This window comes from Cnephaeus nilssonii (assembly GCF_951640355.1).
Source record: "Cnephaeus nilssonii genome assembly, chromosome: 11".
Taxonomy (NCBI): Eukaryota; Metazoa; Chordata; class Mammalia; order Chiroptera; family Vespertilionidae; genus Cnephaeus; species Cnephaeus nilssonii.
This window is the reverse complement of record NC_137082.1, coordinates 29876709-29889855: the sequence shown is the minus strand read 5'-3', so window position 1 is coordinate 29889855 and position 13147 is coordinate 29876709.

Below are 13147 nucleotides of genomic sequence, written 5' to 3'. Positions count from 1 at the left end.
AAATTGACATTTTGAAACTAATCATTCCCAGCTCTTGGAAAAAAGTGAGGATGAAAGGAAGGAATACATTTCCAGGCAGCTACACCTTTATTAGAGCCAATCTAATTCCATCCTTAAATTTATGAAAGGCTCTACAAATTTAACATCTGCAAGTTTGAGCATTGCTCACTCTATAGCTCAGCATGGAAAAGCGCTCAGTGAGGGAGAATTTATTCAAGAAACTCTCCTAAGATGCGCACCAGTTCTATTTCACGATATGCAGAATAAAGATGCAATTATTAAGAGAATATCTGAATTACCACTCAGTAGAAATATCATAAAAGACCGAATAATGAGACTGAACACAAACGTACAACATCAATTAAAGAGAGACATGAGGAAGTGTAAATATTTTTCGATCTCTCTTGATGAAACTACTGATGTCACATCACATGCTCAGTTGGCCATTATTGGTCGATATTCTGATGGTCTCACAATGAGAGAAGAGTTGATAAAGTTAGTATCAGTGTCAACAAGTAAATCAGGAAGCAAAATATATAAGGTTGTTATACAAACATTTCGTGACCTAAGCATTGATATCTCTAAAGTTGTGTCAGTGACGACAGATGGGGCACCAAATATGGTGGGGGAAAAAGTCGGATTTGTCAAATTGTTTACAGAAGCTATTGGACATCCGATTGTGCCTTTTCATTGTATTATCCATCAGGAGGCTTTATGTGCCAAGGCAGGATTCACCGACTTAAACGACTTAATGTCAGTTGTTATAAAAATAGTTAATTTAATAGCTGCTCGCCCCCTTCACAAGCGAGAATTTTCGGCACTTTTACTGGAGGTTGATTCCACCTACAGTGGACTGCTGATGTACAATAATGTAAGATGGCTGAGCCGAGGCAAAGTTCTTGAGCGCTTTGTGGAGTGCTTTGAAGAAATGAAGGTATTTCTTGACGATAAGGATCTGGGAAACTTTCCTCAGCTTAATGATGATAAGTGGGTCAACACCCTGATGTTTTTTACAGATCTCTCTGTTCATATTAATGAACTGAACTTAAAGTTACAAGGTTTTGGCAAAAGTATTGACGTTATGTTTGGATACATAAAAGCTTTTGAAAGTAAAGTTAAAATTTTCAAGCGAGATGTAGAAACTAAAACTTATAAGTATTTTCCTCGAGTAACAAAGTATTTTGAGAAGGCCAGTGCAGCTGTACAAAATGAAATGGAACTCTTGCATATGAAGTACCAGCATGTTTTAGAATCGTTACTTGACCAGTTTAGTGATAGATTTAGTCAATTTAGAAGTCTAGAACAGACCATGAAAATAATTAAGTATCCTGATGTAGTAGTCTACAGTAGTTTGGAATTAAATGGTTTCCAATGGATGCAAATTGATGATTTGGAGATGCAACTTGCAGAATTTCAAGACAGTATCTGGGCTCAGGTGTTTGTCGACTTGAGGTCAAAGCTTGAGAATCTGGAAAGGTGCCGCTTGGAGAATCAAGAGGAGTGCCACTACGAACAGGAAATTTGGAGTGCCTCTGGGATGTGAGGGTAATTTGCTTTTCCCAGACCCCTCAGTTTTCCAGTGTGCTTTTTCAGGGCTGTAGTCTCCACTGATTGGTCGGCACCAGCAGGGGTCATTAGTCAATGCAGCTGGTCCTGAGGCAGCCACTGTGTCACTTGTCTGGTTTTGTTGCTTTTCTGGGCCTGGAGTTGAAATACAACGTGGAACTCGATGCTATCTTTAGGGAGGAAAAGATCAGGGGGTCCAAACCACATGACCAGTGAAATGCTAGGGGAGGATAGGTTAACCTGGGGGCGAGGTTCTTGCTTTCCTAGTTTTGCCCCTTGCTTTCTGCCCTGGTGAGTTTCTGTACCTGGCCCATCGTCCTTGCTCTGCTCATGTCTAAGTGCCTGTAACACATTTGTGTATTCGGTCTCTCTGAGGGAAGAGCATGAGCTCTGAGAAGGGCCTCTACTGCTGGAATAGGAGGGGCTGGGCACATACACACTGCCTCCAGCTCTAGGTCTCTTTAGTGGTGCCACCACGAGGCCAATGGCTAGTGTTCTGCTCCAAGTCAGCTCCAAGTCATTGCTTAGCTACTACACCTGCCAAGGTTCTTTTTCCTTTAAGGCTTGGCTGAAAGCCCAGCTCCTATTGGAAGCCTTCTTTGATTAGACCCCTTTCATTTATCAGCCTTCCTAGATTGCCATGGCTTACCCCAAACCCTGCAGTGTAAATCCCCATCTCTTTGCCTGTATTCTAAAAACCTATTGAATACTATGGACAAAAAGTGGCCTCATACTAAACTGGAGAAGCTCAGGGGAGGCCTGTATGGCAGCCTTACAAACTCAGAGACCGAAAGTAACCACACAGGATGGTCTGAAATTAAAACTTTCTAACTAAAATCAAGTTATGGCGTGTAGTCATGTCCTAGGCCAGTATCTGCCTTTACAGAGGTCAATCTTTACCTTAACTGGGCCTGTCTGTTGTCTTCTTTATTTATGAAAACACTAGAGGCCCGATGCATGAAATTCGTGCAAAAGTACGCCTTCCTCCCCCTAGTTGCTGGCACTGGCTTCTGGCACCCGGGACCTGGGCTTCCCTCGCAGCCCCAGCTTCATCCAGAAGGACACCTGGTCTAATTAGCATATTACGCTTTTATTATTATTATAGGTACCTCTGGGATGTCAGGGTAATTTGCTTTTCCCAGACCCCTCAGGGCACAATCACTGCACCAGAACAGGAGACCACAGAACCCTTCACTTTTATTGTTAGTGTGTTAATCATGTTAAATATCCTATACTTACCAATGTAGGGAGGCTTTGCTTTCTCCCACCTCCCTAATCTGTCACCAATGGATTTCATGTAGCCCCCTAAACTGCTTCTCAGCTTCTCCTTTGATTCTGATGTATAAAATAAGTGGTAGAACTGCCATTTCCCGGAATATTTTCTCAATTCCTTGATATTTTGTCATCAGTTTGGCTCAAATAAACTCATAAAAATTTTCTACAGGTTTGAACATTTCTTATATGGACAGTACCTTCCTTCTACTTAATGCAGTTTCTGTAAAAAATGACAGCAACAAACACAAAAAATAAACCCCCTCCCCAAACCCACACCTTTTTTTTTTTTTTTTTAATCCTCACTGGAGGATATTTTTTCCATTTATTTTTTAGAGAGAGTAGGAGGGAGGAAGAGAGAGAGAGGAAGAGAGAGGGAGGGAGAAACATTGATGTGAGAGACACATCAATTAGTTTCAGTTGGTTGTTTCTCACATGGGGCCGGGGATCAAAACTGCACCCAGGTAGGTGCCCTTCGACTGGAATAGAACCCGCGACCCTGGGGTTGGAGGGCTGGCGCTCTAACCACTGAGAAAAACCAGCTAGGGTCACACCTTTTCATTAAAGTAAAATATACATACTGAAAGAGGTACAGATAAGGCAGGGGTGGCACAAAGGGTGGGAGTGGGGAGAGGAAAACGGGAGGGAATGGGAAAGGTGAAGAAGGGGAGGAAGCCCTGGGTTCTGGTTCTGGGTCCAACTCCTGGCGTCCTTTTTTTTTTTTTTTAATATATTTTATTGATTTTTTACAGAGAGGAAGGGAGAGGGATAGAGAGTTAGAAACATCGATGAGAGAGAAACATCGATCAGCTGCCTCCTGCACACCCCCTACTGGGGATGTGCCCACAACCAAGGTACATGCCCTTGACCGGAATCAAACCCGGGACCCTTCAGTCCGCAGGCCGACGCTCTATCCACTGAGCCAAACCGGTTTCGGCTCCTGGCGTCCTTTACCTTCTTGAATCCATGAACTGTGAGGCTGGACCAGGTGATGTCAAATCCTCCCTCTTCCAAAGCCCTTGAGTGTCCTTGGCACAGATGGACACTGCAGTGTTTCCTCCTCCTTATGTGCCTCCTCCCCCACCTGGTGCCATTGCCTTGCCATCTGAATTGCTGATTTCCCAGTAATCAGTGCTGTCTTCTATTTAATCAATTCCTTTGTATGTAACATAGGAAGAAAGAAAACCCCTTTCATTATAACAAACAGCTGGAAATCAGCTTCTTGCTGGAGGCCTAGCCAAAGGAATTTGGAAAGAGAGAAACTGGTAATTGCTAAAAGAAGTACTCTTTTTTTTCTATTTGCTATCAGGATATCCTTAGAATTGCGAGTCTAGTGATACTCTTTTGCAGGAAACAGAGTGAGGAGTTCAAGGGTAGAAGCTAGACTTCTCTGGATATACCTTGTTTTATTGACTGGAACCATGTTACTATTTTATCTATACTAATAAAAGGGTAATGTGCTAATTAGACCGGGTCGACCGGACATCTGACTTCCTTCCAGACAAAGCCATGGTGGCAGGGGTCGAGGCAGAGGCGGTTAGGGGCTATCAGGCCGGCAGGGGAGCAAGCAGTTGGGGGTGATCAGGCAGGCAGGCAGAGGCAGTTAGGGGCAATCAGGCAGGCAGGTAGAGGCAGTTAGGGGTGATCAGGTAGGCAGGCAGGCAAGCGGTTAGGAGCCAGCAGTCCTGGATTGTGAGAGGGATGTCTGACTGCCGGTTTGGGCCTGATCCCTGCGGACATCCCCTGAGTGGTCCCAGATTGGAGAGGGTGCAGGCCTGGCTGAGGGACACCCCCCCCCCGCTTGTACGAATTTCATGCACCGGGGCTCTAGTATAACTATATAGCAAAATTAAGTAAACATATTTCCTTAAAAATTGAATCAAAATGGAAAAAATAAGGATTCAATTTCATATTGAGTTGATGGCTGAGCTACACAAGGGGAATTACTTCAAATGACTAAAGCACAGCAATTTGATTTTTCATCCCTCGTGCAAAAAGAACTACAAAGAAATCTTAAGCAGTATTTAGTAATCACATTGTTGGTAATAATATTGGCATTTTATTCTGAAACTAATATCTATATATTTAATGATAAAGCAAAAAAGTAGTGAATATTCTTAAGAAGTTAGATTTTCATCCTGGCCAGGTAGCTTAGTTGGTTAGGGACGGTTCTGATACATCAAGGTTGCAGGTTCAATCCCCAGTCAGGGCACATACAAGAACACAAGAATCAACCACTGAATGCATAAATGAGTGGAACAACAAATTGATCTCTCTCTCTCTCTCTCTCTCTCTCTCTCTCTCTCATTCTGAAATAAAACATTAAAAAAAAATCTTAGATTTTCAGGTAAGATAAAAGACAAATATAACATCAAAAAAAAATTAAGTAAAAACAATGTAACAGCCCTAACCCGTTTGGCTCAATGGATAGAGCGTCAGCCTGTGGACTGAAAGGTCCCAAGTTCGATTATGGTCAAAGGCATGTACCTTGGTTGTGGGCACATCCCCAGTAGGAGGTGTGCAGGAGGCAGCTGATCGATGTTTCTCTCTCATCGATGTTTCTAATTCTCTATCCCTCTCCCTTCCTCTCTGTAAAAAATCAATAAAATATATTTAAAAAAAACACAAAAAAACAATGTAACATGCTCTGGCCAGTTTGCTTAATGGTTAGAGCGTCACCCTGGGGCCGAAGGGTCTCCCAGGTTTGATTCCCAGTCAGGGGTATATATCTGGGTTGCAGGTTTGATCCCTTGCCCCAATGCATGAGTAGGCAACCAATTGATGTGTCTCTCTCACATTGATGTTTCTCCTTGTCTCTTTCCCCTCCCTCCCACTCTCTACAAAAATCATTGAAAAAAATATCCTAAGGTGTGGATTAACCAAATCAAACCAAACAACCAACCACCCCAAACTCTGTAACCTTAAACATTAATATAAAGTCATAATATAGTTTTCTCTTTTAAGATGTATTTTCTAGTTCTACCCACCAAAAGAACCTGGAAACAATGAACAACACAATAGCAATGAGCACTCCTAGTGGCCTTTAAATACCATTTCTCACTGAAAGGAACAGTTACTGCTTGGAGAAATGGCTGACTCATCTAGGCAGGAAGCTTAAAGAGTTGAGGTTGGAAACTCTTGTCATACCACAGAAAAAAGGAAGCTATTTAAGACTAGTAGAGTCTTGTTTAAGTGACTGAGGAGTCAATCTGTATGGCTTCTACTGGCCAAATGTGGGACAATTTGAATATCAAAGACAAGAGTAATTCCAGTGGATTGAAATTCATCACAAAGTGCATGAGTTCATAATAATACTAAAAAGAAAAGAATTCATTAGTTGCCTATAGTCTAGAGGATGCTAGGAAACCAACTCATTCTGAAAACTGGTCAATGAAAAGAATCAATCTTGCCTTTCTATACAAGTTGTACTTCAGGGTACCAAGGAGTTGATAAAGGAAGGCTCTTCGTTATAAGAGAATTACAGTTATTAAGTGCAAAAGAGACAATAGGACTAGATTGTCACAATTTTGCAGCCCCTAATGAAATAATGGCTGTATCATCATTAAGCAATATCACAAATAGCTGCTAAAACCAGTAGGTAAAAAGCTGATGGAGAACTTTATAGTGGCTGAACCAGTCTGATGATCCCTGGGCCAACTAACCAATCTCAAAAAAAAAGATAATAATGCAAATACATTGTTAATGTTGTTAAATAGGATTTCTATGTTCTCCTGATGAGATAAATAGTAATAAGTAGCATCACATATAAACAATCTTTTAAAGGAAGCAAATATGAATATAGCCCCTAGTTCTAAATACAGGGAACAGAAGAACAGGTTAAACTATAAGGATGAAGTCATCAAAACCTTGAATGTGGGAAATTCTTCAGGACAAACAACATGGTTTCTCCAATAAATATATTGCAAGGGAAAATAAATAGAGGGGAAACCTATAAGTTAAAAAAGATTTGAGAAACGAAGCAATCAAATGTAATATGTTGACCTTGTTTGGATACTAGCTTGAACAAAACAGTAACAAAAGATTGACAATCAGGGACATTTAAACACTAACTAGTATTTAAAGATACTAGGAAATTATTAATTTTTAGGTGTTATAATGGTTCTGTGGGAGTATTACAAAGAGTCTTTATCTTTTATAGGTACATATTAAAGTATTCCTGATTAAATTATTATGTCTGGAATTCACTTCAAAATAATCCAGTGAGGCGTGGAAGTGGGGAGGGTAAAGATGAAACAAGAAAGACCATGGCCCTGGCTGGTTGGACTCAGTGGATAGCACGTCAGCCTGCGGACTAAAGGGTCCTAGGTTTGATTCTGGTCAAGGGCACATGCCTGGCTTGAGGGCTTGATGCCCAGTAGAGGGTGTGCAGTGCAGGAGGCAGTCAATCAATGCTTCTCTATCATCATTGATGTTTCTATCTCTCTCCCTCTCCCTTCCTCTCAGAAATCAATAAAAATATACATAAAAAAAGACTATGAACTCAATATTGTTGAAGTAGGGTGATCAGAATGTGAGGGTTCATGATATTTGACTTTTGTATGTTTTTGAAGTTTTCCATAATAAAAGGTTAAGAAGCCCACATTTTTCTTTTGTGTCCTAATGGCATGAGACTTCCCTAAGTACCTCACTAAAACCACAGAGGCATAGCACCCACATCATTTCTCTGAACTACCAGCTAGTAACTGCACCAACAGAGAAATAACAATAACAGATATTTGTTAAGCACTTACTATGTACAGAAACAATGCTAATTGCTCTTTTTTTAAAAAAATATATTTTTATTTATTTCAGAGAGGAAGGGAGAAGGAGAGAAAGATAGAAACATCAACAATGAGAGAGAATCATTGATTGGCTGCCTTCCGCACGCCCACACTGGGGACTGAGCCTGCAACCCTGGCGCGTGCCCTTGACCGGAATCGAACCCAGGACCCTTCAGTCCACAGGCTGACACTCTTTCCACTGAGCCAAACTGGCCAGGGCTAATTGCTCTTTATATATTCTTTAATTTTCCCCCAAAGCCCATTTAAAATTTTTTCTATCGAAACAATATATTTCTATATTTTTATCAGTTAAAATACTGTGGGAATCACTCCATAGTATCTAAAGATATTAAAATTCCTTTTGATGGCTGTATAGTGTTCCGTTGTGTGAATCTGTCATAGTTTATTCAACTGAAGTTTAGCTTGCCCACTATCACTGAGCTGGTGTAGCCACGATTAGAACCAAGATTCAGCTGACTGCAAAGCTGTATTCTATACTAGTACTTCCCAAACTTTAGGACATATATGGGTCATTTTTAGCTCTGGCTAAAAATGCAGAAAGGGTGGGGCCTGAAATTCTGTATCCCTTACAAACTACTAATTATGCTAAAGAAAGGCCAGCCTGGAACACTGGATCTCAACCTTAACTGCACATTGGAATCACCTGGGGATTATTAAACACTACTGATGCTTGGTCCCACCTGCAGAAATGCCAACTTCATTTGTCTGGGTTGCATGCAGCCTGACTATCTTACCTACCCACCCCCCCTAGCCACTCGCCAAAGCTCCCCAAGTGATTACCATATGCAACCTGGCATGCAAACTGTCCCAGAAGTCTGCTTGTTTTGAGGAATTCTTCCACCATCACTAACCTACTGCTTACCAGCTGGCTCCTAGGCAGGAGTTGTTGCCATCAACTGACAGCTAATTTAGAGAAACCTGGTGCCACATTACACCCTGCTCCAATTACCTTATCTGGAGTTAGTTCTAATTTCAGATGATGGCCCACTGTGTGCCGCCACATACTAGTATCTATTAGGCTGAGGAAGAGTATACAAAAAACAAAACAGCTTCTTCTTTCAAGGTGTTTATTACCCATGTGCTTTTCTCCTTGAGGTAAGCCCCAGAAACAGTAAGAAGAATAGAGAGTGCTGGTTTATGGGCCAAAAGCACCCTTTTATTTTTCTGAGACACAGAGACAGTAATCAGATATTAATCAAAATACCATCTTTTTAAACTCCTGAATATGGTTTTAGGCAGATGGCTGAGTGCTCAAGCCTTGAATTTGAGATTCTTCTTAGTGGTTCCGGATACTTCAGGCCTCCCCCAATTCCCACAGGGGGGCCTCTTATCAGGTGACAGCTAGCAGACCAGACAACACACACTCCACAAGCCCCTCCCCTACGACCACAGGGAGGGAGTTAGGGCCCAGCAAAAACATGCCCAGTTCCTTCTCCAAATTTACCAACCATGTAATACATTCCTCCTCCTACGGTGAGGAAGTTTCCTTACTTTGTACCACACAGGCAGCTGCCTCCTTTGGCACGCGCAGCATCAGCCCCACTGCCTTATGAGAGCTGTGCACATAACAGGAACTCAGTGGCTCTTTAGGTTTGTCAGGTTGATTTGTTAGCTTTCCAGAACCTTAGCTGCTCTAACTTTTGCAGTGTTCGGGAGAGTTAGGCCACTGTGCATACCTTATCCTTCAGTATTGGTAGGTGTTTTGGAGAGATTTTTATTTTTATTGATTTTAGAGAGGGAGGAAGGCAGAGAAAAACATCAATTGCTGGAAGCCAATTCCAGCATGTCAGCAGGGCTGAATCATCTGGGAACGGCTAAAAAGCATCTCCCCCAAACCTGAAAAGGATAATCGTTTGCTGCCAGACAGCTCAGGGCATCATAAATCTGCATGTTATTGCCTCCTGTTGGCCAAACACCTGAACAGCTGTAAGCTATTCCCCAACCTAAACATGCTTCTGTAAACCCTACCCTTTGAAACCTTATCCTTTGAAGTGTATGTCTCCATCTTGCTTTAGGACAAATTTGTGTTAATAAATAGCACAGGGTCCTGAGCCAAGGGTAAGTTTTAGCTCCTTTAGCTGAAGCTCCTCTGACCCCCAATGCCTTTCCAAACTATCTTCCATCTTTGGACTCCTTCTTAATCTACGCGCAGCTCCTTTCTCCAGATTGCTGAACCCTTTGTAATGCTGGAACAAGAACCCCGGCAATCAATGTGAGAAATACATTATCAGTTGCCAACGTATTAACTAGTAACCCAACCTGGATGGAACTGCTACCTAGGTATGTGCCCTGACCAGGAATTAAACCGGTGATCTTCCAGTGCATGGGACAACACTCCAACCGAGCCACATCGGCCAGGACCCATGTATTTTTTACAAATTATTAGATTTGTTCGGAGTTTATAGTTAAGGTCTCACTTATTTAGCTATTTAAAAAATATATTGATTTTAGAGAGAGAAAGGAAGGGGAGAGAAACATTGATTTGTTGTTCCACTTATTTATGCATTCATTGGTTGCTTCTTATATGTGCCTTGACATATGTGGGATGGAACCCACAACTTTGGCATATCAGGATGATACTTTAACCAACTGAACTACCAAGCCAGGGCAATTTGAACTTTTTAATTTCAAATTTAAGATATTTCAGACAGGGACAATTTGACTTTTCTTTGATTCAGGCACTCAATCAAAAGTATTCATTAAAGCCCTAGCTCAGTGGTCGGCAAACTCATTAGTCAACAGAGCGGCAAACCACGGTTTGCCGACCACTGCCCTAGCTGGTTTGGCTCAGTGGAAAGAGCGTTGGCCTGCGGACCAAAAGGGGCATGTACCTCAGTTGCAGGATCCTCTCCAGCCTGGATTCTGGTCAAGGAACGTGCTGGAGGTAACCAATCAATGTATTTCTCTCACATCGATATTTCTCCCTGTTTTTCTCTCTCTCTTCCACTCTAAGAAATCAATGGAAAAATATCCTTGGGTGAGGATTAAAATAAGTAAATAAATACATTCATTAAGAGCACTGTGGGAGGCCTTCTGGGCACAGTGACAAACCAGTGATACAGGGTCCTTGCCTCATGGAATTGCAGTCTAGAGGAGAGATGGGCAAATGAGAGGGAAGAATCAAGTTACCCAGGGTAATAGCAACGGTAATACTATTAAGAGAACTAAGGAAAGAGGAACTGTTTAAAGGAAAAGAGGACAAACCTGTTTTCAGAAAGCAGATGCTTTTACAAAATGTTTATTTGGGAGTGAAATATTAGCTATCAAGCTTTCAAAATTGAAAGAATTATATCTTCATTGCTGTTAATATAACAGAGATGCAAATGATTTTTATACCCAGAGATGAATTTTGCACAGTGTCTGAGGAACAAATTCTGTGAAAAAAGGGTTCCATGGTCAATTACATTTGGAAGATAGCTACATACCTGTTTCCTCTTGGAGATTCAACATGGCCTCCAGCATATTAAAAGCTTTAAGAAATTGCTCTAGCTCTAGCTGGTTTGGCTTAGTGCAGTGGTCGGCAAACTCATTAGTCAACAGAGCCAAATATCAACAGTACAACGATTGAATTTTCTTTTGAGAGCCAAATTTTTTAAACTTAAACTTCTTCTAACGCCACTTCTTCAAAATAGACTCGCCCAGGCCATGGTATTTTTTGGAAGAGCCACACTCAAGGGACCAAAGAGCCACATGTGGCTCGAGAGCCGCAGTTTGCCGACCACAGGCTTAGTGGATAGAGCGTTGGCCTGCAGCCAGAAGGGTCCCGGGTTTGATACCCATCAAAGGCACATGCCGATTGCTGGCTCCATCCCCAGTAGAGGGCGTGCAGAAGGCAGCCAATCAATGATTCTCATCATTGATGTTTCTCCTTTCCTCTCTGAAATCAATAAAAATATACTAAAAAAAAATTGCTCTAAACTTTATCTCATATTTCCCAAGCTTATTTGAGCACACATTGCTTTTCTAACAATTATTAAAGTGCAAAACTATTAGTGGTTACCTAGTAATAGTATTCAAGTCAGGGATATTTAGTCAGATAGGCTTTGTTCTTGAAAACTAAGAGAAAATTTCAGTCCTTTCTTTTTCTTTCTTTTTTTTTTTCAGTCCTTTCAATACTTGGGAAGGAATAGCATTTTCCATATCTAGGAAACTCTGAGGTCTAAACTCATTGTTATTTCATCTTGAATTTTCTTTCTTTATTCTTCTGAGACAAGTTGAACCTTATTTGGGAAAGCAGGCAATAGTACTTTTATATTGCCTGTGAGCTCTGGTGAGGCCATCAGAAAGCCACATGCTAGTCACACACACACACACACACCAACATCTCTATCCTTCTTCAGAAGTGAACTCTGGGCCAGGGGCCAGGTATTGGAAGAATGTTTATAGAGGCCTGAGAACTTCATATTCTTCATTTCTTTGCCCTTTGGGAGACACAGTAGGCAAGGTTTTCCCAAATTCCCACCAATACACTTAGGAAAAAAAGGCCTTGTGTTTGAAAGGGGCTTGAGCTACACCCTTCATTTTCCTGGCACCAATGGAACCCAATGAAAGGAGAATTTGGTTAGTTCCTTTGAAGCACAATGCTTACCATGACCCCAGTGCTTTTTATTTTGGTTGTACACCAGAAAATTAGCTTCTCCCCAAGGGTAAATAATTGAGAGAAGTGATAAAGAACTTAATAATAATGCTCTCCTTAAAAAATAAACTATTATGCTTGGCCGGTGTGCTCAGTGGTTGAACGTTGACCCATGGACCAAGAGGATTCCTGGTCAGGGCACATGCCCGGGTTTCGGGCTTGATCCAGTATGTGAAGAGGCAGCTGATCAATGTTTCTCATTGATGCTTCTCTCTCTCTCTCATCCTCCCTCCTCTCTCTAAAAATCAATGAAAACATATTAAAGAAATAAACTACTATAATACCCACAGAAAAGGAAACCTCTTAATTGCTACTTTCATTTAGAGGCTTTGAAAAACACACACACCTTAGTCATGGGTTTACTTTGCTCCAAGGCAAATCTTCAATTTCTCTTGTAAAAAAGTTTTATTTAAGCATAATACACATACAAGAAAACTGTATAAATCAAGTGAACATCTTTTTTTAAAAAAAATATATTTTATTGATTTTTTTACAGAGAGAAAGGGAGCGGGAGAGAGAGTTAGAAACATCGATGAGAGAGAAACATCAATCAGCCGCCTCCTGCACGCCCCGGACTGGGGACCCAGCCCGCAACTCAGGCATGTGCCCCTGGCCGGAATCGAACCCGGGACCCTTCAGTCCACAGGCTGACGCTCCATCCATGGAGCCAAACCAGCTAGGGCTATTTTTATTTTTTAAATATATTTTTTATTGATTTCAGAGAGGGATAGAAACATTGATGATGAGAATCATTGCAATGTAATTTATGAATGTTGGCCTTCATATAAACGGAATCATATAGGATACATTCCGTTGTGTCTGGCTTCTTTTGCTCAATTTATTTGCATTGAGAAAAAACTTTATTTTTTTT